The sequence below is a fragment of the Polypterus senegalus genome, chromosome 6, assembly GCF_016835505.1.
Source record: "Polypterus senegalus isolate Bchr_013 chromosome 6, ASM1683550v1, whole genome shotgun sequence".
Taxonomy (NCBI): Eukaryota; Metazoa; Chordata; class Cladistia; order Polypteriformes; family Polypteridae; genus Polypterus; species Polypterus senegalus.
This window is the reverse complement of record NC_053159.1, coordinates 23,205,101-23,226,404: the sequence shown is the minus strand read 5'-3', so window position 1 is coordinate 23,226,404 and position 21,304 is coordinate 23,205,101.

Here is a 21,304-nt window from a genome sequence, read left to right as displayed (position 1 = left end):
TGGAAAAGCCCTAATTCTCTTGGAAATTCTTTTTCTTATAATCTGAATTATTAATTCCATACTGAAACACACTTTTCAAATGAAAAAGGAGTTGGTTTACATGGTATATTAAATTTCCTGTGCAGTAATTCTGTAGAATTAAAATCTGAATCATTATAGGAACCTACAGTTATCAATATTTTAGTTCTGCAATGCCATCTCACTGAAGTGAGAGATGGTACTAGAGATGAACGGGAACACCTAATCAAGCAATTCCTCATTGGTGATTTCACCGCAAATAAGAAGGATTGATGAGCAGTGAAAAGGCCCTTTGTCATCACAGGCTTCTGGCTGCACATCCAGTATACTGTGATGGTGGATCTGTCCATACTTTCACATGTCACTACTGCCTATGGAATAGTAAGGTCATGAAAGCTGATCCAACTTAAAGCAGTTGCAAAGCTTTTTGGCCCCTTCAGTGGAATATCTGATTTGTGCCTGAATACAGATAACTTACATCATAAAACAGCCCTGACCATGTTGAGATTGTAGTGGAGGAGGACATACACACAAATACGCACCTGGAATCATCCAGATATTTCTTTGTCAATGTGAAACAAGCACTGATGTTACTTTTGGATAGCAAATGTTTCAGCCTTGCTGTTCTCCTGTGAATCCCATTTTTGACTCATTTATGAACACTGACCTTTGACAAGGCTACTAAGGCATGCAGTTCTCTAGATGTTCTTCTGGAATCTTCTATGTCTTCTTGAATAAAGGTACGTGTTATGAAACACATAAACTCCAATCAAACACAAAGCAGCCCACAATCAAACCTAATTGTTCTTTAATGAGCTAATAATCTAATAAAGGTCTTCTGTTATTTATTTTTGTATGTGGAACTACACTGAGTGGCAACTTTCTTAGGTGCATCCATCTAGTAATGGATAGAACCCCCATTTTTCTTCACAACAGCCTGATTTCTTTTGAGGTATTAGTTCAACAAGGTGCTGTAAACTTTCCTTAGGGGTTTTCGTCCATGTTGACTCAATAGTATCATGTTCCTGCAAATATTTTGGACACACACTATATGAATTATCTGTTCCACCTCAACACTAATGTGCTCAATTGGACTGAGATCTGCAGGCAGTGCAAATCCATAGATTCCACCCCAAAATTCTAACGCTACCATCAACAGGAAATATCCGAAATTAATATTTATTAGACTATCATCCTCCTGATGGTTCAATTTTGGTGGTCAAATGTCTGCATTAGCCTCATCTTCGTTTTCTTAGATGACGGGAGTGAAACTGATCCTGGTCTATTGCTGTAGTAGCTCATCTACTTCAAGGTCCGCAGTGTTGTGGATTTAGAGATGCCCTTCTGCACACAACCATTTTGCAGAGCTGCTATTTGTCTCCCATGACCACTTTGTTAACAAAGTGTTTTTGCACACAGGACTACCACTTGTGGAAGAAAAATTAGACTAAGAGTTGTAGTGTCGTGGATTTTAAATTTTTATATTTTATTTTATTTTATTTTTTTGCCCACACAAACAAAGATGAACTTAAATGCAGGATCCTTGCATGTGCATTTTAATATCAAAGCATCTCTTCTTCCCGAATTGTACCTCACTTTTAAAACATCTGTACAAACAAAGTAGAAGATCAGGATGATGCCTCAGGCTGTATTGATTACTTTATAACCTGCAAACAGATGGGCACCTGGGACTGAGAATTGCCAAACTGGATTACAGCTTGGGAAAGGAAGTCAAATGGATATACTTAAACCGAACAAAGAGTATGAGCGAGGACATCTATCATATTGACAGCCAGCCATTCTAATGTGTGTAACATCATATGTTCCAGAATCCCACAAGAAATTTTGAAACAAATATAGCTTGTCTGAGGAAAGAAAAGACGGACTGACGCCAAGAGGAGAAGACTAAAGCTTTCGTAAGCTTTCATAAGTGACGTTAGGAGAGGGCGAGAGATGTGCGACCGTTTTCATTCGATCGTCAACTAAAGCAATTCATGAACAATATCAATTGCTAAATCAATGCTGCCCTGGGACATTCATCTTTGACATCTCTTACTTTCCATAAACTTTGTCTAAAGACTATGTACATATATATATATGTATATAGTGATAAGAATGAATGTCGGACATTTTAAAGGTTTGGGGCAGCCACCCATATAATATGCCCTTGCTACAAAAGGTTGAGATTTAGAACAGAGTTGTTCACAAGAATGAGTCCAAAACAAAACTGATTAACTGGAAGCAAGATGGTGGCTTTAAAGGCCTATAGAGGAAGTGATGTCATTAATGGGCCCAGAAACAAAAGTGATGTCATCGGGGGCCAGAAGTTAGACATCCAAAGTGCCGGATCCGGAAGTAATGTCATCAGGACCAGAAGTGACACCATCCAAGGTGTCGGGACTGAAAGTGACATCATCGGGACCAGAAGTGATGTCATCAAGGGCTCCGGAACCTGGCTGGATTTCCTGAGAATGGGCTGCAAGGAACTTAGAAAGATAGTCAGCACACCTCACCCTCCCCTGGTCTGTTGTGGTATTACCATTACTCAGGTTCAGGTTCTTTAGATGCCTCCTACTCATATATAAATACAGTGGTACCTTGGTATACATCCATTTTGGAATAAGTCTAACTTGGTATACGTCCTGTTTGGATGTGAAAAATTTTGCTTGGTATACGACTTTTGTTTGGAATATGACTCATGTGCTAGAATACCGCACGCTACCCTTGTTTATCTCTCTCGAGACAAAGCCACGACTGCCCACGAGTGTCAGTACACCAGTTGCTAGCATTCAGTGAACAACCCGCGCTATAACTTCCTGTGAATTTTCATTTGATTTTGTGTTTTTGTTGCGTAAATGTGAATTGATTGCTGAAAAGTATGAAGGTGGCATGAATATCCGGGACTTGGCTGCTGCATACTGTATGCCGAGAATGACGGTATCTACGAATGCGAAAAACAAAGATGTTATTAAAAAGTAAAGTGAGGTTAAATGTTTATTTATTTCATCTAATTGCTTTTGTATTTATGTATTTAGTATTAAGCAGTGTTTAAATTATTGTATACAACCCCATCAATGTATAAAATGCCAATAACAATAGGATTTTTTTCATTGGAACGGATTAATCATTTTCCCTTTATTTCTTATGGGAAAATTTGTTTTGTATACGTCCTGTTTGGTATAAATCAAAGGATCTGGAATGGATTAAGGATGTATACCGAGTTACAGCTGTATACAGAATTTGCTATCTACATTTTCTTTTATACTATCCACGTGTGGTGGGTACAGCAACGTTCTGTATCAGTGCATGCTCCCAACCTACACCTTCCCCTCCTATGCTCTACTGGTATTATTGTTCTTTAATCTATACTAATAAAAGGCAAAGCCCTCACTCACTCACTCACTCACTCACTGATTCTCTCATCACTAATTCTCCAACTTCCCGTATAGGTAGACGGCTGAAATTTGGCAGGTTTATTTCTTACAGTTTACTTACAAAAGTTAAGCAGGTTTCATTTCGAAATTCTACACGTAACGGTAATAACAGTCGACAACATCCGCCATGTTGAACTTTCTTATTTATGGTCTCATCTTCATGAAATTTGGTAGGCAGCTTCCCTACGCTAACCGAAACCAATATACGTACTTATTTCGGTGGTATGATGCCACTGTCGGCTGCCATAATGAACTTTTCAACGGTCTTTGTTACTTATGGGCCCATCTTCAAGAAATTTGGTACGTGGGTTCCCAACGCTAACTGAATCCTACTTATGTACATATTGTATATACGTCCATAGCCTGCAGCTTGGTCACCGTGTAAGGCGGCGTTGGGTCCCCCATCCCAACGCCTCCCACGTTGTTGGCTTCCTGCCTATATAAGGCCGTCCGTCGCTCTGGTCTCTACATTCCCTTCCTTGCTTCGCCACGGGATTCACGTCTCCCTGCTGATAACTACAGCCTATATTTAGCTTCTCCACTGTTTTATTGTTCATTTATTACGATTATAGTTATTGTTTAGGTATTTTAGACTTACTTTACATTGTTCAGGTACCCATTTCCTTTATCATTCCAACCGTACCCCCATTAACATGTCTATCGAGGTGATCACCATCGATCAAAGAACTTTTACTTACCGAGTGGTTTCCATGCCCGGAGATGGCACCTACCTTTTCCATTCTCTGTGTTACATATTGCACAGCCATATCAGGCTCACTTTTGATTATGCATTGAATGACTGGGACAGGTTCAAGGTGTGGACTGATGACGGTACAGGAGATAATTATACTACACAGGAGCACTAGAAGAGTGAAATGCTTAAGCCCTTCATCTATGGTTCTGCATGTGAGTTGATGGCTGCCACTGAATTGTTCAGTTGTCGTTTTCAAGTGTACCGAAATGGCCAAATATTTTACACCTTTCGACAACTGCCAGTGCCTCTTAAACATCTTAGACTCACAGGTGACGATTTCAGTAGTGGACACTTTGATGTTTATGAATGTTTAAACTCTCAAAAGCTGGATGTGAAGTTATCAATGAAACCGGTTGTATACTTACAACGCTTGACAGATGCTGAATGTCACTTCAACACAAGTCCTGCAAATATTGTCGTAATTGAAACAAACTATGAAACTCAAACCGATTATGAAAGCAGCAATCCAAGCTGTGAGATTTGAAAAAAGATTACTGTTCACATGGCCAACTGTACGTTGCATGCTCAAGAGTAAGCTCAGCGCACAGCTTGGTTATATTACAACCGGAGGGCTGAACTCACAATGTGGTATACAAAGAGATCCTTAACAAATAATTATTGGTATATTTTCCCTCAGTTTAAAAAGGTTTAATTTTCTTCTTAATAAAAATTTTAAGGCAGTACCTCGCCGCTGCAAAGCGCGGGTATTTTGCTAGTAAATACTAAGTTGCTTTTAGCTTTCTATGCTTTGTCTTTATATCTAGAGTGATTGAAGTAATAAGGTAAATATTTAGAGCACCAGGAGCAGTAAGGAAGTGCCGCAAAGCTTTATCGAGCTGAGGAGGAGAGCTCTATGCAATAGTGAACAGTACGTTAAAGTGAGGAATCAATGGTTGATAAATGGCCTTTAGCCAATTATATTGAGTCTTTTTATGTTTAAATATATTGTTGTAGACCAAAAATATTTTGATCTGAGATATATCTAAGACATTGTACGTTGTTCAAGCCAATGAGAAGTAAGACTCTTGAAGTACTGCAGAATGATGGACTGCGCATGTGTTATTCATATGGCACTTGTATCTGTTAAAGTACCAGAGAATAAATGGCTGTGTATACATCATTGATACAGTACTTTTGTTACTTGGGTCTGTGTGTATGTGTATATCTACGTGTGTGTGTGTTAATCTTAAGATGTGAGAGTAGACCAACCTGGCAACAAACCTGGTGAATACAGTTATCCCTGAAGAAAGTAAGTAAAAAGTAAGTAGAGGGGAATACCACAATAATACAGGGGTTACTGAGTCATTTAGAATAAAGTGTTTTGATATGCTTTCCATAATAAAATATAGCATTCATCTTAAAGAAATACCTTAAAAGTGTTAGTAAATGTTAAAAACTTGTTCAGGCATATCTAGAAACCAGATAAAGGACAAGTGAACAAGAGAGACAAGAATGTACCAGGAGCAGGCTGATGTAATACATCAAATATAAACTGCTCAAAAAAATGAAAGGAACACTTTGAAAACACATCAGATCTCAATGGGAAAAAGAAATCCTCCTGGATATCTATACTGATATAGACTGGGTAATGTGTTAGGAACGAAAGGATGCCACATCGTTTGATGGAAATGAAAATGATCAACCTACAGAGCCCTGAATTCAAAGACGCCCCAAAAATCAGAGTGAAAAAATTATGTGGCAGGCTAGTCCATTTTGCCAAAATTTAATTGCAGCAACTCAAAATTGTACGCAGCACTTTGTATGGCCCCTGTGTTCTTGTATACATGCCAGACAACTTCGGTGCATGCTTCTAATGAGATGACAGATGGTGTTGTGGGGGATCTCCTCCCAGATCTGGATCAGGGCATCACTGAGCTCCTGGACAGTCTGAGGTGCAACCTGGTGGCATTGGATGGACCAAAACATAATGTCCCAGAGGTGTTCTATTGGATTTAGGTCAGGAAAGTGTGGTGGCCAGTCAATGGTATCAATTCCTTCATCCTCCAGGAACTGCCTTCATACTCTCACCACATGAGGCCAGGAATAGTCGTGCACCAGGAGCCACCGTACCAGCATAGGGTCTGACAATTGGTACCCAAGGATTTCATCCTGATATCTAATGGCAGCCAAGGTGCCTTTGTCAAGCCTGTAGCGGTCTGTGTGACCCTCCATGGATATGCCTCCCCAGACAATCATTAACCCACCACCAAACTGCTCATGCTGAATGATGTTACAGGCAGCATAATGTTCTCCATGGCTTCTCCAGACCCTTTCACTTCTGTCACGTGCTCAGGGTGAACCTGCTCTCATCTGTAAAAAGCACAGGGCACCAGTGGTGCATCTGCCAATTCTGGTATTCTATGGCGAATGCCAATCGAGCTGCATGCTGCTGGGCAGTGAGCTCAGGGCCCATTACAGGACATGGGGCCCTTGGGTCACCCTCATGAAGTCTTTCTGGTTGTTTGGTCAGAGACATTCACACCAGTGGCCTGCTGGAGGTCATTTTGTAGGGCTCTGGCAGTGCTCATCCTGTTCCTCCTTGCCCAAAGGAGCAGATACTGGTCCTGCTGATGGGTTATGGACCTTCTATGGCCCTCTCCAGCTCTCCTAGAGTAACTGCTTGTCTCCTAGAATCTTCTCCATGCCCTTGAGACTGTGCAGGGAGCCACAGCAAACCTTCTGGCAATGACACGTATTGATGTGCCATCCTGGAGAAGTTGGACTACCTGTGCAACCTCTGTAGGGTCCAGGTATCGCCTCATGCTACCAGTAGTGACACTGACTGTAGCCAAATGCAAAACTAGTGAAGAAACAGTCAGAAAAGATGAGGGGGAAAAAATGTCAGTGGCCTCCACCTGTTAAACCATTCCTGTTTTGGGGGTCATCTCATTGTTGCCCCTCTAGTGCATCTGTTGTTAATTTCATTAACACCACAGCAGCTGAAACTGATTAACAACCCCCTCTGTTACTTAACTGACCAGATTAATATCCCATAAGTTTCATTGACTTTATGCTATACTCTGATTAAAAAGTGTTCCTTTAATTCTTTTGAGCAGTATATGATTAAGAGATCAGCAGATGTCCTGGAAACAATAAAACTGGACGGTTGTAACATACATGGAGATTTCAAGGGTAATATCTAAACTAAGGGATAATGAAGAACAAAGACATAATGGAGAAAGACTTTTGTTTAGGCTGCTGGTGCTCTATGCCATGCAGCTCATGTCTTTTAACTAATCAGAGTGTGATATGTAACATTAATCAGCACTGTTATGTAAATTCAGTTATCAATAAGTATGACCTTCAGTTTTTTTCTGTGATCATTCTGACCAGCTGTAACAGACTGCTGTAAGAGATGCTGCCTCCTCAGCTTGGTACTGCAGGTGTAATAAATAACACAGATGGACAGGCTTTTATCCTGCTTGATTACTGATTCAAATGGTTTTCATCAATACGTTTCTTTCTTTAATTAAGATGTCGATTTCTACCACACACTCACTGGACATTTTTGATTTGCCACAAATTTCTTGCTAAACTCTAGAGCAGGGGTCTCAAACTCCAGTCTTAGAGAGCTACTGTGGCTGCAGGTTTTCATTCTAACCCTTTTCTTAATTAGTGACCAGATTTTGCTGCTAATTAACTCTTTGCCTTAATTTTAATTGATGCACATCTTAAGACTCAGGCCCCTTAATAATTTCTTTTTTCCTTAATTAGCAACCAAACAATATTAAGACACAAAATGTACCAACACACAAACAACAACCTGCGCCCATCACAGAATAACTGAAAATAAAGAAAGGTAAAGGCCTCAGTAATGTTGATCTGCTCATGTCCACAAAACGTTTTGACTGTAAGCTTACAGATGGCTTAACGTCTATTACAGAGCTGATTGTGTGGCGATTGGGTATTTGGAGAATGAAAAGTAAGGACAGGAATTGGAGGTTAGTATGTTTGAAAGAGACAGTACTGCTATAATAAATTATTTCATCGAAGGTTGCACATGGCGCACCATGTTTCCATGTTTAATACCATGCTTTCATTCCAGTCATTATGAAAATGATATCATGCATACATCTCAGTATTTTAATTATTCAGAGAGCTGTAATATCACGAATGTAATAGACTCTGTGTCCTGTCGGAGGAAGAGAAAGCACGGAAGCACGTAGTGATTCACACACATAGAGCACATTGAAGATCAAATACAAAACAAAGCATTTAACGTGCTACTTTAGTTATGATGGGATTTGAGAAACTAGTAAATTAAATGATTTTATGATGAAGTTTATGATGTTCTACTTTAATGACAAAATAAACTACATGATTAAAGTGGAAATTTCGAGATTAAAGTTGACATTTCATGCTTTTTCCCCACTGAGTGCCTTTTTTTCTCTGTACCCTAATAAGCTTTCTTATGACACTCAGACGGTGGGCTACGACTCGCCTTTTCACGGCAACTTTGATAAGTGACTTCTTTTTTATTTCGGGCACTGTGCGACTTTGTGAACTTGAGCTTTCAAGTTTCTCCAACACGCTATGTCACTCGATCAACTTCCTTTTGTTGATTATACCACGGTTTATTTGAACAAATAGTATGTTTTTCCTTTGCCTCCACTTGGTATTCGCTGAAATTCGTATACTTTCCCCCGTGCTTTTCCCATTGTATTTTCACAGAACGTTGAGCTTAAGGGCTATTTATATTGATTTGCATATTCAAAGAGGCGTAATTCTGGGAGGATTTGGGGCGTTACAAAATGCGCGTGCACGAAGCGTAGTTTTCACGCTGATCGGGATTTATGTAGCGGAAGAACGTGGAAGTTGGAGTACGCACAGATTCCTGCATCTGGATTTTTCTGTGCGTAAGCACATTTCGGCTTTTGTGCTTACGTTATGTTATTGTGCGAATTCTATGCACGGCGTTATACATGAGGCCCCAGAACTGGAGTTGGAGACCCCTGCTCTAGAGATTGTAGGGTGTGAAAATGCAAAGAGAGTACTGGTTTCTGAGATTCTACTGTAGAATAATCTTATCTGAAACCAATGCTCACACCACGGTCAAAGTCACTAAGATTGCATATCTTTCCCTTTCTACTGTTTGGTCGGGCAACACTAACATACCCTGTGTCTGCATGCTGTATACACTGTGGACAGATTTGTGGTCACATGATTGGCTTTATGGAGGCACAAGCTGCTTGCATCAATGAGGTGATGGACCAAATTAAATGGATGCCATGTGCGTTTCAACAGTGTAGAAAATACCAAACTTAATGCTATCTATAATAATAAACAGATAATATAAAAAATGGACATTGTCACACACGTGCGCATAGTGGACAGTTTACAGGCTCAAATAGTGGTATCTGTAAGTCAAAGCAAGGGTTGGCGCTCTCACCTGATCCTCTCTCCTCTTATTTTCCTGTAGCCCAGCCAAGGACCCTGATTCATAGTGACATCACCATTGATCCTCCCCCTGCTGACATCACTTCTGGCCAACTCTAATGACATTTCCGCTACCCAGAATTCCTTTTCCTGCCACATCAGTTCCAGTTTTGGTTGTCCTAACTCCATGTCTTCCTCCAACCCACCATATTTATAGAGCACTCTCAGCTTTTTTGCCAGTTCAGTTGTGAACTCCGCTTTGTTAAACGTGTTTTCTTTATTCTTCTGATTTTTCAGTATACAGGGTGGCCATCCCCAAATCTTTTTTGGTCGGCTGCCTGATATTTTATTACAATATATTATAAATAAAAATGTAGGTGGGCTTTTATATATAACATGACCTTAGATATATACGTTGCTGTGGAAAAACAATTGCCCCCTTAATAATATCCATTGTTTTTGCATATTTTACATAATAAATGGCCTCATACATTTAGACAAAATGCAATATTAGAGAAAGGGAATCTGAGTGAACACACGATATAGTTTATAAATCATTACTTTGTTTATTCAAGGAAGTTATCAAACACTACTATCACCCATGTGAAAAAGTAACTGCCCCTATAGTTTCCTAACTTGGTTTCAGCACCTTCAGGCACTTCCTATAATTTGATATCAGTGTTTCACATCACAGTTGAGGAATTTTAGCCCAATCTTCTTTGCAGAAGTGCTTTAATTCAGACATCTCTTATATATATTTTTCTTCTGGTTCATCCTGCTTCCACTTCAAAACCAGTCCGCCCACACGCAGCCGAAACGGCATTTCTCGATTCCTATTCGTCCTCTTCCACAGATAACTCAACCTCCTGGCCACGGGCCAAACTGTTTTAAAATACACGGGCAAATTTATCACCAAATCTCTCCACTATACGCTAACACTTACTTCTCCAGCTAGATTCCATGCTCAGAACCATCAACCCCTTCACTAAATCATACAAACACATGCATGAAATCGCTCAGTCCAATCCAACAGCATCTGTACAAATAGTTTTCAAGGAAAACCCTGGGTATGGATTTATGATGATACAATGCCCCGACATGTCACACCGATGTTGCAGCGATTTTCGTCGGAGAAGATGGCGAACCCCCTGCCGAATGGGACATTTGCATCTATCCCAGAGGAAATCCTGTAAACAGATTTCCACGCTCAATATGAATTGCGATCCTATGGTGTACCCACTTTTATTCCCTTACGGAGACATTGGCTGGCACAAAGACTTAAAATATGTTCCCAATAAAAGAACCGCCAACCAAATCAGACTTACTCAATGCCAATTTTACATTTACAGATTATCAATGAAGAATACATTTAGTATTTTGCACTCCAGCGGCAAACTATTCCAACAGTATGTCGTAGATGCGTATGTTAAAACAGAGGGCGCGTGTCTCAACTATCTCAGATTACATCAACAAGATCTGTGCGTGGAACAATACAAAGGACTATCAAACACACTGAAAGCAAAGGCTGAAAATAACAACGTACATGTAGGCAAAATGGTCATATTACCATCCACATTTCCAGGAAGTCCAAGATACATGCAACAAAACTAATGTCGTACGTGGCTTTTTCTACGGTTAGATCTTTCGACTCATTATTTGTCATCTCCAGCAAAACACCTATTCACAACTGCGTCTTTCAAGAAGTATTTCTTTCTTCCTGATTTCTGAATTCCTTTCTCACCGTTTTCCATTCCTATGCTTACACTGCCGTATGCTACGGCGGGCGTCGGTTAGTATTGGTATAAACTGCTTGTTTTAAGTCCTGCCGCAACATCTCGATTGGGTTCAGGGCACTCCACAACTTTCCAGTTGTGATTCAGCTTCAGGTCACAGACAGGTGACCTGACATTCTTTGTATTAATAGTTTGGTAAAGTGTATAATTTATTGTTTCTTCAATAATGGTAAGTGTTCCAGGTCCTGAGGCATTAAAGCTTCCCAATACCATCACACTACCATCCCCATGTTTTATTGGAGTTACAATGTTCTTACTGTTGAATGTTGTGCTAGCTGTAACTAAGACATAGTGAGACCTGTGTTGCACAAAGAGCTCTAATTTTAACTCATTTTAAAAGGCTAGGGAATCATTCAGATATTTCTTTGCCAATGTGAGACAAACACTGATATTATTCTTGGATTGCAGAGGTTTCTGCCTTGCAACTCTCCCATGAATCCCACTTTTGCAGTCTCTTTCTTATTGTGCAGTCATGAACACTGCTCTTCGCCAAGGCCAGAGAGGCCTGCAGTTCTCTGGACCCTCTGTGAATTCTTGAATGAGTCATTAGTGTAATTTTGGTAGGATGGCCTTTCCTGAGACAATTCACTACTACATACTGTTTTTATGCGTCTCAGTATGGTGTGATGGAGTCCTACAATCTTCGAAATGGCTTTATAACCCTCTTCTGGTTGTCAGGTTTCAACAATCTTTTCTTCATCTCTTCAGGAATTTCCTTTGACCAAGGTCGATGGTTCTAGTAGAAACCTTGTGATGACCACTTCACTGTCACGTTAAGGGTCACTACCTGGTGAGGTTTACATTCAACAGGTCTGGCTGTGTTCAGTCAGCTAATGCTAAGTATCAGTTAAACTTTGGTCAGCTGTTTGAGAGAATAACTAAGGGGGCAATTACGTTTTCACATGAGCAATACAGGTGTTGCATAACTTTATTACTTAAATATGTGTCAGCAAACAGTATGTGAATACTTTGGGAATAACCACATTTAAACATTTACAGTCAAGAAAAGACAAATGATGTGAACCCTTAGGCTGATGACTTCAACAAAAGCTAACTGGAGTCAGAAGTTAACAATTGTGGAGTACTGCCAACTAAACTCGATTGGAGGTGTCTATTAAAAAAGACTCAAACATGTTGAGTTTGCTACTCACAAGAAACATTTGCTGATGTACAGCATGCCTTGCAGAAAAAGAGATCTCAGAGGATCCATGATCTACAATGTAACTTCATAGAGTTTAGATATTCATCATTCCACAGTCAGACAAACTGTGCATAACAGGAGATGATTTAGTGCTGTGCCTGTACTCCCTTGAAGTGATCACTCATCCAAGAGGACTCGAAAGGCACAACGCAGAATGTTCAGGGATGTAAAAAAGGAAACCAAAAGAACAGTTAAAAATTTGGTGAAACCAATGGGACTGGTTCTGTTCATGAGTCTACCATACATAAAACATTTAAAAGTCATGGTGTTCATGACAGGACCCCAAGGACGAAGCCACTACTCTCCAAAACAAAAACATCACTGCACGCCTGAAGTTTATCAAATATCATCTTGACCCTCCACAATACCATTGGGAAAATGTTTTGTGGACAGATGAAACTAATGTAGAGTTGTTTAGGAGGAATATGCAGCACTACATATGGCATAAAAAGGGCACGGCATACCAACAGGAACACATCACTCCAACGGTGAAGTACGGTGGTGGAAGAATCATGATTTAGGACTGCATGGCTGATTTGAGGCCTGGACAGCTTGACATCATTGAGGGAAAAACAAATTCCCACACTTATCAAAGTATTCTACAGTATAATGTCAAGGTGGCTGTTCGCCAGCTAAAACTCAGTAGATGACTGATCCACAGCTATCAGAAGTCCTTGTTAGATGTTATGTCTGCCAAAGGAGGTTTGAGCAGTTATTAAATCCAAGGTTTCACTTACCTTTTCCACAGCACACTGTGAATGTTTGACGGTAATGTTCAATAAAGAAATGAAATATTATAATAGTTTGTGTGTTATTAGCGTAAGCATATTGTGTTTCTCTAAACTTGTGACTTAAATGAAGATCAGATCACATTTTATGACCAATTGATACAGAAATCCAGGTCATTCCAAAGGGTTTACATACTTTTTCTTGCCAGTACATATTACGTAGTAATTTAGAAATGGTGTTATATGTTTACTCTGGTTCTCTTTGTCTAATATTACATTTTATCTAAAGATCTGAAGCCATTCATTGTTACAAATATACAACACTAGAGGATATCAGATCCACCCGGGGGAGTAAATGCTAACATTAATTTTATTTTAATTTTTTTCATTTTTATTACTATTTAATTTAATATTGTTTCTTTGTATCAGTATACTGCTGCTGGATTATGTGAATTTCCCCTTGGGATTAATAAAGTATCTATCTATCTATCTATCTATCTATCTATCTATCTATCTATCTATCTATCTATCTATCTATCTATCTATCTATCTATCTATCTAATTAGAAACTTTTCTCCATCCGCCTATATGTACACTTTAACTGATTGGATGAGAGCCTGCACTGATACACCTCAGGATAGCACTCAATACATTTAACGAACCAAAGTGCTCACATTGTACGCTAACTGAGAGTTTGCATTGAGATCTTCCATTATGGGCTTTGCTTATAAATTCAGCTGAAGCCTTGAGGTTCGTTTTATGATGACATTTAAACTAACGGGATGTGTATAAGATCTGTTCACCTTTTCCTAAAATTTACTACGTTTATGTGCTTCCACACAGATCTAAAATTAATCAATTGATGAAATAATTAAATCAGCTAACTGTGTGGTGTTCAAGTGTAAAATGAAAGCAAGAAGACAATACTGCCCTCCAGGAATATGACTGTCTACCCATGATCAAACACAAGACTCCTTTTTTCTTTTTAACTTATTTTTAGAGTGTCTGGAAGGCTGCCAAGCACACATAAAATCAAAGAGACACAACTGCGGCGCTAACAGTCCTTTCCATCTGTTCACATGTCACTCGGCAAGTGTATAATCAGAAGATGACTCATGGCATGTCTTAGCCACTTTGGTTTTAGGAAGCTTTGATATCATTCATGTAAGCTCATAAATTTGCGAGACAGGGAATCCAGACCTGTTGTGTCTCCAGCTTTCATGCCAGCCTAGCTCTTAACAAACAGCCAGTATTATCCAAAACCTAAAGATAAGAAATTATTGTTTGGCAAAAACAGGCTTAAAGAACTATATCCTCATTTGTTAGTCCTGATTCATTATTTGTACGGAAGTGAGAGTGTAAATTCAACAAAGGGGAAACCCCTCCAGATGTGCCAATCCGGTTTCAGTGCTTTACTTCTATTCAGAACATGCCCTGTCTGCTCTTGAAGAACCTGATGAAATCCATTCCATATTACGGAGATTCACATATTTCACAGTCAATTTTGAAAGAACTTTCAGTTTCACCCCATTTTTTAGTATGTGCATTAGCTTCTTTAGCCTCTTCATTCATTTTTTAAACCCATTTATTCCAATTACAGCTCACAGGAGGGTGAATCCTATCCCATCAGCAGTGGGCTTAAAGCAAAAGTCAGCTGTGAATCCGACACAATACCCTTCACACAGCACACTCACTCAAACAGTGTCATTTCTCATTAGGCTAACAACTTAACATATCTGACTTTTCAGATATGGTAGCACCCAGAGAAATGCATACATGAACATGTGAAGAATGTGAAACTCCATGTGTTGACAGAGCACAGGACTCAAAGCCAAGATGATGGATCCGTAAGGCCATAGTGCCAACCACTGTTTCTCAGCCTTGGTTATGTTTTCAAAATAATAATAATAATAATAATTGGGAGTGGCATGGCATCATGGTGCCCAGCAGTGCAGCCTCTCAAATCTCATTTCAGATTACAGCTACGGTACAATCTGTGTGGAGTATGCCGTTTTTTTCTTGTACGAGTTGTTCTGAAGGCACTTTGGTCTTACTAGCAATGTGCCTATTTGGTTGACTGGTAACTGTAAATCTCTCTGTGGGTGTGTGGATGAGTGTGCCCTATGGTGAACTAGCACCCATGCATGGTTGGTTTACATCTAGTGCTTATTGTTACCAGGGCAGACTCTGGCACCATATGACCGTGAACTGTATTAAGGGATGTATTGATGAAGAGAACAGTAGTTAGTTTGGGGTACTGTTTATCATAGTAGTGATACATCTCTTTCTTATTTTTATTGTGAGCCTTTTTGCAGGCAGTATGATTCCTTGGGTCAAGTTCTGGGCTTGGTACTTTGTACCACTTTTCACAAGTAGCTTGGCCTGACTTATTTGAAAGCATGGATCATGTGATCCATGTTTAGCTCTTTAGTGGCAGGAATCACAGGACATCACCAACTACAGGGGCTGCATTACAACACCTGTGGACCTGGGGGCCTCACTAGCAGAGGAGCTGAACTGCTTCTTTGTGTGCTTTGAGACGGAACATCAGCACCCAGTCTCATTCTCTTGGACCCCCCTTACGCTCTCGCGCCCAGACGCTTACTTGACAGGATCATCAAAAGAGATGAGTGCTCAAATAAGTAAACCCAAAGAAGGCTGCTGGTCCCGACAGCATACCTGGAAAGGTGCTGAAAGAGGGTGCTGACCAGCTCTCACACATTTTAACCAGCATCTATACTAACTCCCTGAGGAAAGCCTTCGTTCCACTCTGTCTGATGACAGCCACCATCATTTTTGTTCCCAAGATATCAGCCGTTGACAGTTTCAATGACTATCACCCAATAGTGCTTACTTCTCTTGTCATGAAGTGCTTTGAGAGGTTGGTTTCACACGACATCAAAGCCTGTCTCCCTCCCACTTTTGATACACACCAGCTTGCTTACAGAGCAAGCCAGTCCACTGAGGACACTATAGCCATAGCTCCCCACACTGTGCTGACCCCCTTGTAACAAAGGGGGAGTTATTTAATGATGCTTTATATTGACAATTGCTAAGCATTTAATACTATTATTCTGGATATTTTAGTCAGTAAACTGTCTAACTTAGGTTTCCCCCAACTCTTCTATACCATAATAAAGGACATTCTCATCTATCACCCTCAGACAGTGAAACTCGGACCCCACTTTTCCTCAACTCGCTCACTCATCACCGGCTCCCCACAAGGTTGCATGCTAAGTCGATTGCTCTTTGCCCTCTACACCCATGACTGCATTCCAGCCCATCCTAATAACATTACCATCAAATCTGGTAATGACACTATAGTGACTGGACTCATCTCAGAGAAGAAGATGTCTGCCTACAGAGAGGAGATCCTAAATTGTCAGCTTGGAGCTCAATAGGTAACCTGACAAGGAAAAACACCATGAAAACCAAGGAAATCATCTTTGACTTCAAGAAAAACATTGCAGACCTCAAACCCCTCTATATCAACGGTGATTGTGTGACGAGTGTCCCAGCCTTCAAATTCTTGTGTACCTTCATCTCTGCTGACCTGTCTTGGTCTGCAAATACCAAAGCAGTCGTTAAAAAGGCACAGCAGTGACTTCACTTCCAGAGATTGATTAGGAAGAACAACCTGGATCAAAGGCTGCTTGTGAACTTTTACTGCTCCTCCACAGAGAGCGTGCTGACATACTGTATCATAGTGTGGTACAGAAGCTGCACTGCAGATGACGGGAAGGGGGCTTCAGCATGTCATCAATGCAGCTCAGAAGATTGTTGGCTGCTCTCTGCCCTCTTTACAACACTTGTATACTTCCTGCTGCCTCGGCAGGGCAAAAAACATTTTGAAGGACCCCTCACATCCTGGTTTTCAGCTGTTTGACCTGTTGTCCTTGGGTAGGCGATACAGGTCAGTCAAATCAAGGACAAACAGATTCAGGGACAGTTTCTTTCCTGGAGCCATAATTACAGTGAATCTCAGTGTGTGCTGACCATCTCTCTCTGTACCTCTGTCTCCCTCTTTTTCATTTCTCTTTCTCTTTCTTCTTGGATGGGCATTAATTCTCTGTGAAATAATCACAGTATAGCGCAATATTTGCTCTATCTGTCCTACGTGCAAAATCTACATTATTATTATTCTTTGTGTAATATCTCATATCATTGGCAATTTATTGTGCAATAATCACAGCCTAGTGCAATATTGATCTGTTTGTCCTATGTGCAATATCTTATGTTATTAGTATTCTTTGCATAATTCAATTGTTGTACCTGCATGATCAGTAATATTCTTGTTTTATAATTCCACATTTATTGCCTAGCAATTAGAACCTATTAATTAGTATTCTTTATCTTCTTTCTATTTAGCAATTTTTATATGTAATATTTTACTGTTACTAGTATTAATGTTTGATTTTTTTTTGCATATGAAAGGAATAGTTCCTCTGTGTAATTTTCTTATACATGGTATAATGACAATAAAAGAAAAAAGAGATGTTATTGATCTTGTACGATGCACTCTCTAAATCTGAGGAACTGTTGACAAAGTGGGCAAAATGTCAAAGGTCTGAATAAAAAGAAACTTGGAGCTTGTATGATTCCAATGTCCAGATCAACAAATACCAGATTAGGTCAGAGACAATGGAAGGACAATAAGGTGTATCCTTATTCCCCAGTATGAGGAAATAGAGAAGGAATGAGGGGTTCACAACAAGGTTTCCTCAAGCCACCCACCTCCTGAAGTCTACTACATTGCCCAGACTAAATCTTACCCAAATCCTGCACAAATGACATGCAAAACACACTAAAGTTAGAAATATGTATAAGAGATTTACAAAATTGCTAATCTATGTACAGAAATAAAACACACTGTGCTGACCCCCTTGTAACAAAGGGGGAGTTATGTAATGATGGTTTATACTGACAATTGCTAAGCATTTAATACTATTATTCTGGATATTCTAGTCAGTAAACTGTCTAACTTAGGTTTCCCCCAACTCTTCTATACCATAATAAAGGACATTCTCATCTATCACCCTCAGACGGTGAATTTTACCCAAATCCTGCACAAATGACATGCAAAACACACTAAAGTTAGAAATATGTATAAGAGATTTACAAAATTGCTAATCTATGTACAGAAGTAAAACTACAAGCTACTTGGATGTCTGTTTGTTTCCCAATCACATATAAACTGTTCAACCAATTTTCACAAAAAGATTACATTTGCTTTGCTGTTGGTCCAACTTAAAGGATAAGTTTGGTATTTTTCAAGCTAGAGTTATTTCTTTGCAAACATAGTATATATGCATTGACCATGCAAAATTCTGTTGCAAAGTTAATCGTTTTCTATACATTTAAAAAAAATATCTTCCTGCAATGGTGCTTTACATTGCATTCTGTGGGACTCAGAGGAAAACCTTAAAAAACACACTAAATGCATCCATTTTTCAAGCCAAGATGGTTGTCGATTATTGACTTGCATCTTATGATTACACAAATATTGTAAAATAGTTTATACATGTCATATTTGAACAAAAACACATCAATATTTTAAGATTCAGCCATTTTGAAAGAAGACCGGCCGTGCATGATAGCTCAGCACTTAGTCTTCCTGCACAATGACCTTTCACCCCTGTAGGGATTGGTTTCCTCCTGACAGAGGTTGTTTGGATTTGCTTTGATTTACTTCTGTATTTACGTAAGAACTCACACATGCAAATAGAAAAGGCACGAGAATAATAGTACCAGGAATATGCAGCAAAATGACTACAGTATTTCCAGATACTTTTTGTTGTCACTAACATGTGCTGGAAACACAGGTGTGGATCAATACTCAGAAACTATCTTGCCTTGAAAAATTGATGTATTTCATAAGTTTTTAACTTTTTCTTCCATGCCCTATACCCTCCATTGTAAAGGGCTAATGCGGGCAAGATATTATTTTAAATTTAGAAAAGGTGCCTAACTTTAGAAAACAATGTTGTGTGACAAATGCATATATTGCATGATTGGAAAGAAATAAGTTTGAATTGAAAAATACTGAACTTATTCTTTAAAATATAGGCTATACATTATATTGGAAACAGAGGTTATAACGAAAGGGGTGGAGGACAACCCAAAAATCAGCACCAATGCAAGGACTACAACTCCTACCATGCAGCAGGAGTACACACAAAGTTTTGTAGAGGCCAAAGAGGAATATTAGAGACTACAGGTATGTATAGCATTTTCTTTTCAACTAATTTGAATAACAATTTCATTCCATTGCGTTGAGTATATAAGAGTTTTTTTTTCCCTGTTAATTTATACCCAGGCAATGCCGGGTATTTTGACTGGTGTTTGTTCCTGCCTTGCACCCTGTGTTGGATAACTAATGGATGGATGGATGGTAATATCCCTGTTCCTTTGGGTTTTGTGAGAAACAAAACTTTGTGGGTTCATCAATTGACAGATCTCAAGTCCACAAGCCCCTGGGCCTAATAAGACGTTGCCACTCCCACCTCCTCCAACCCTTAATACCAGTCAGACAAGCCAGAAACAACTTACCACATGTCAAATAAGTGTGTCATTTAAACAAATGCTAACATTTACATTTACGGGTCATCAAACACAATTTAGCAATGAGGGTCTCCAGAACTTTGGGCCTCAGGTCCATTTGCATACCCATCTCTATGACTATTGCTTATGTAATTAGTAATTTGTAAAGTGGTAATTCCATTTTACCTGTGAACTTGTTACAGCACAGGGCCGCCCATAATTAACGTTACATCCCACTTACTACTTTTGTAACGCTATGTGACAAAAGGGGGAGGTGGTAACACACCATGCTATCTCACAATTAAACGAGCAACAGTAGGAACTATGCACAACTTTCCATCTCTTTTGCAATTTTGAGTTTCAAGGTGAACAACATCCTTCATCGATCAGCTACAACATGACCAGTACATTTGTAGGTCCAGTCAATACCAAATGACAGAATATGTAACACATGGCATCAATATTTTGCCTCATTGGTGAAGCTGCAAAGCCATCACAGTATTACACAAACATTAGGCAGTGTCAACCAAAATCGTCAGACCCATGAGAGTGACTGCTCGTCTGCAACATGAGTTGATGGAGGTTATCACATATGAAGAAAATGGAGAAATTATGGAGTGGCAAGCAGGCCCGTCGCGACAAGGCAGGCAAACCAAGCAATTGCTTGGGGCCCCGAGCTGGCCTGGGGCCCCAAGACAACGACTGGTTAAGAATAAAATGCAGTGACAAACTGTGTAAGCGCCCCATTGATAGTGAATGCAGTAAAGTGCAATGACACTGTTATCGGGATCCCCCTCAAGGGGGCCCCCCTCGCTGACAGCAGCCAGCCAACCACGCGATCTCTGCTGCCAGCAAAATACAAAACTTCCTCGGCAGTCATGAAGCGGAATTATGCTTCAGGAAGCCAAAAAAGAAAGAAGAGAAAGGAAGAGGAGGATAAGAAAAAACAAGACAGTGGTAAGTGATAAATTACACACATAAAATAGCTCTACTTGTCTTGTACAAATGGTGCAATTTTTCAGCAGGTAGGCTAGCAGAAATATGTTTATGTATCATACATAAATGACATGATATTGCTATAGCTTTGTAATAGGTTTTGATGAAAGTGGCATAGCATGCTATACACTTTTCCAGACCATGTAGCCACTTCCCCATTTGACATGCTTAATTACATTTACAGTGAGAAGCTACTGGATTTGTACAGTAATTTAAGCATCGCTTTGCGTCTACTCCTGACTCTCCCTGTGTCAGTGGCCTCTGGTGAGAGGAGCTTTTCAGCTTTGAAGCTGATAAAAAATTACATGAGGTCCACGGTGGGCCAAGAAAGGCTCACAGGACTGGCACTTATGTCAATTGAGCGGGATGTTCGCCAGTCTTTGGACATGGAGGACATTGTGATTGCCTTTGCAGAAAACAAGGCTCGTAAACAGCAGTTTTAGATAATTTGCACATGTTTGAAA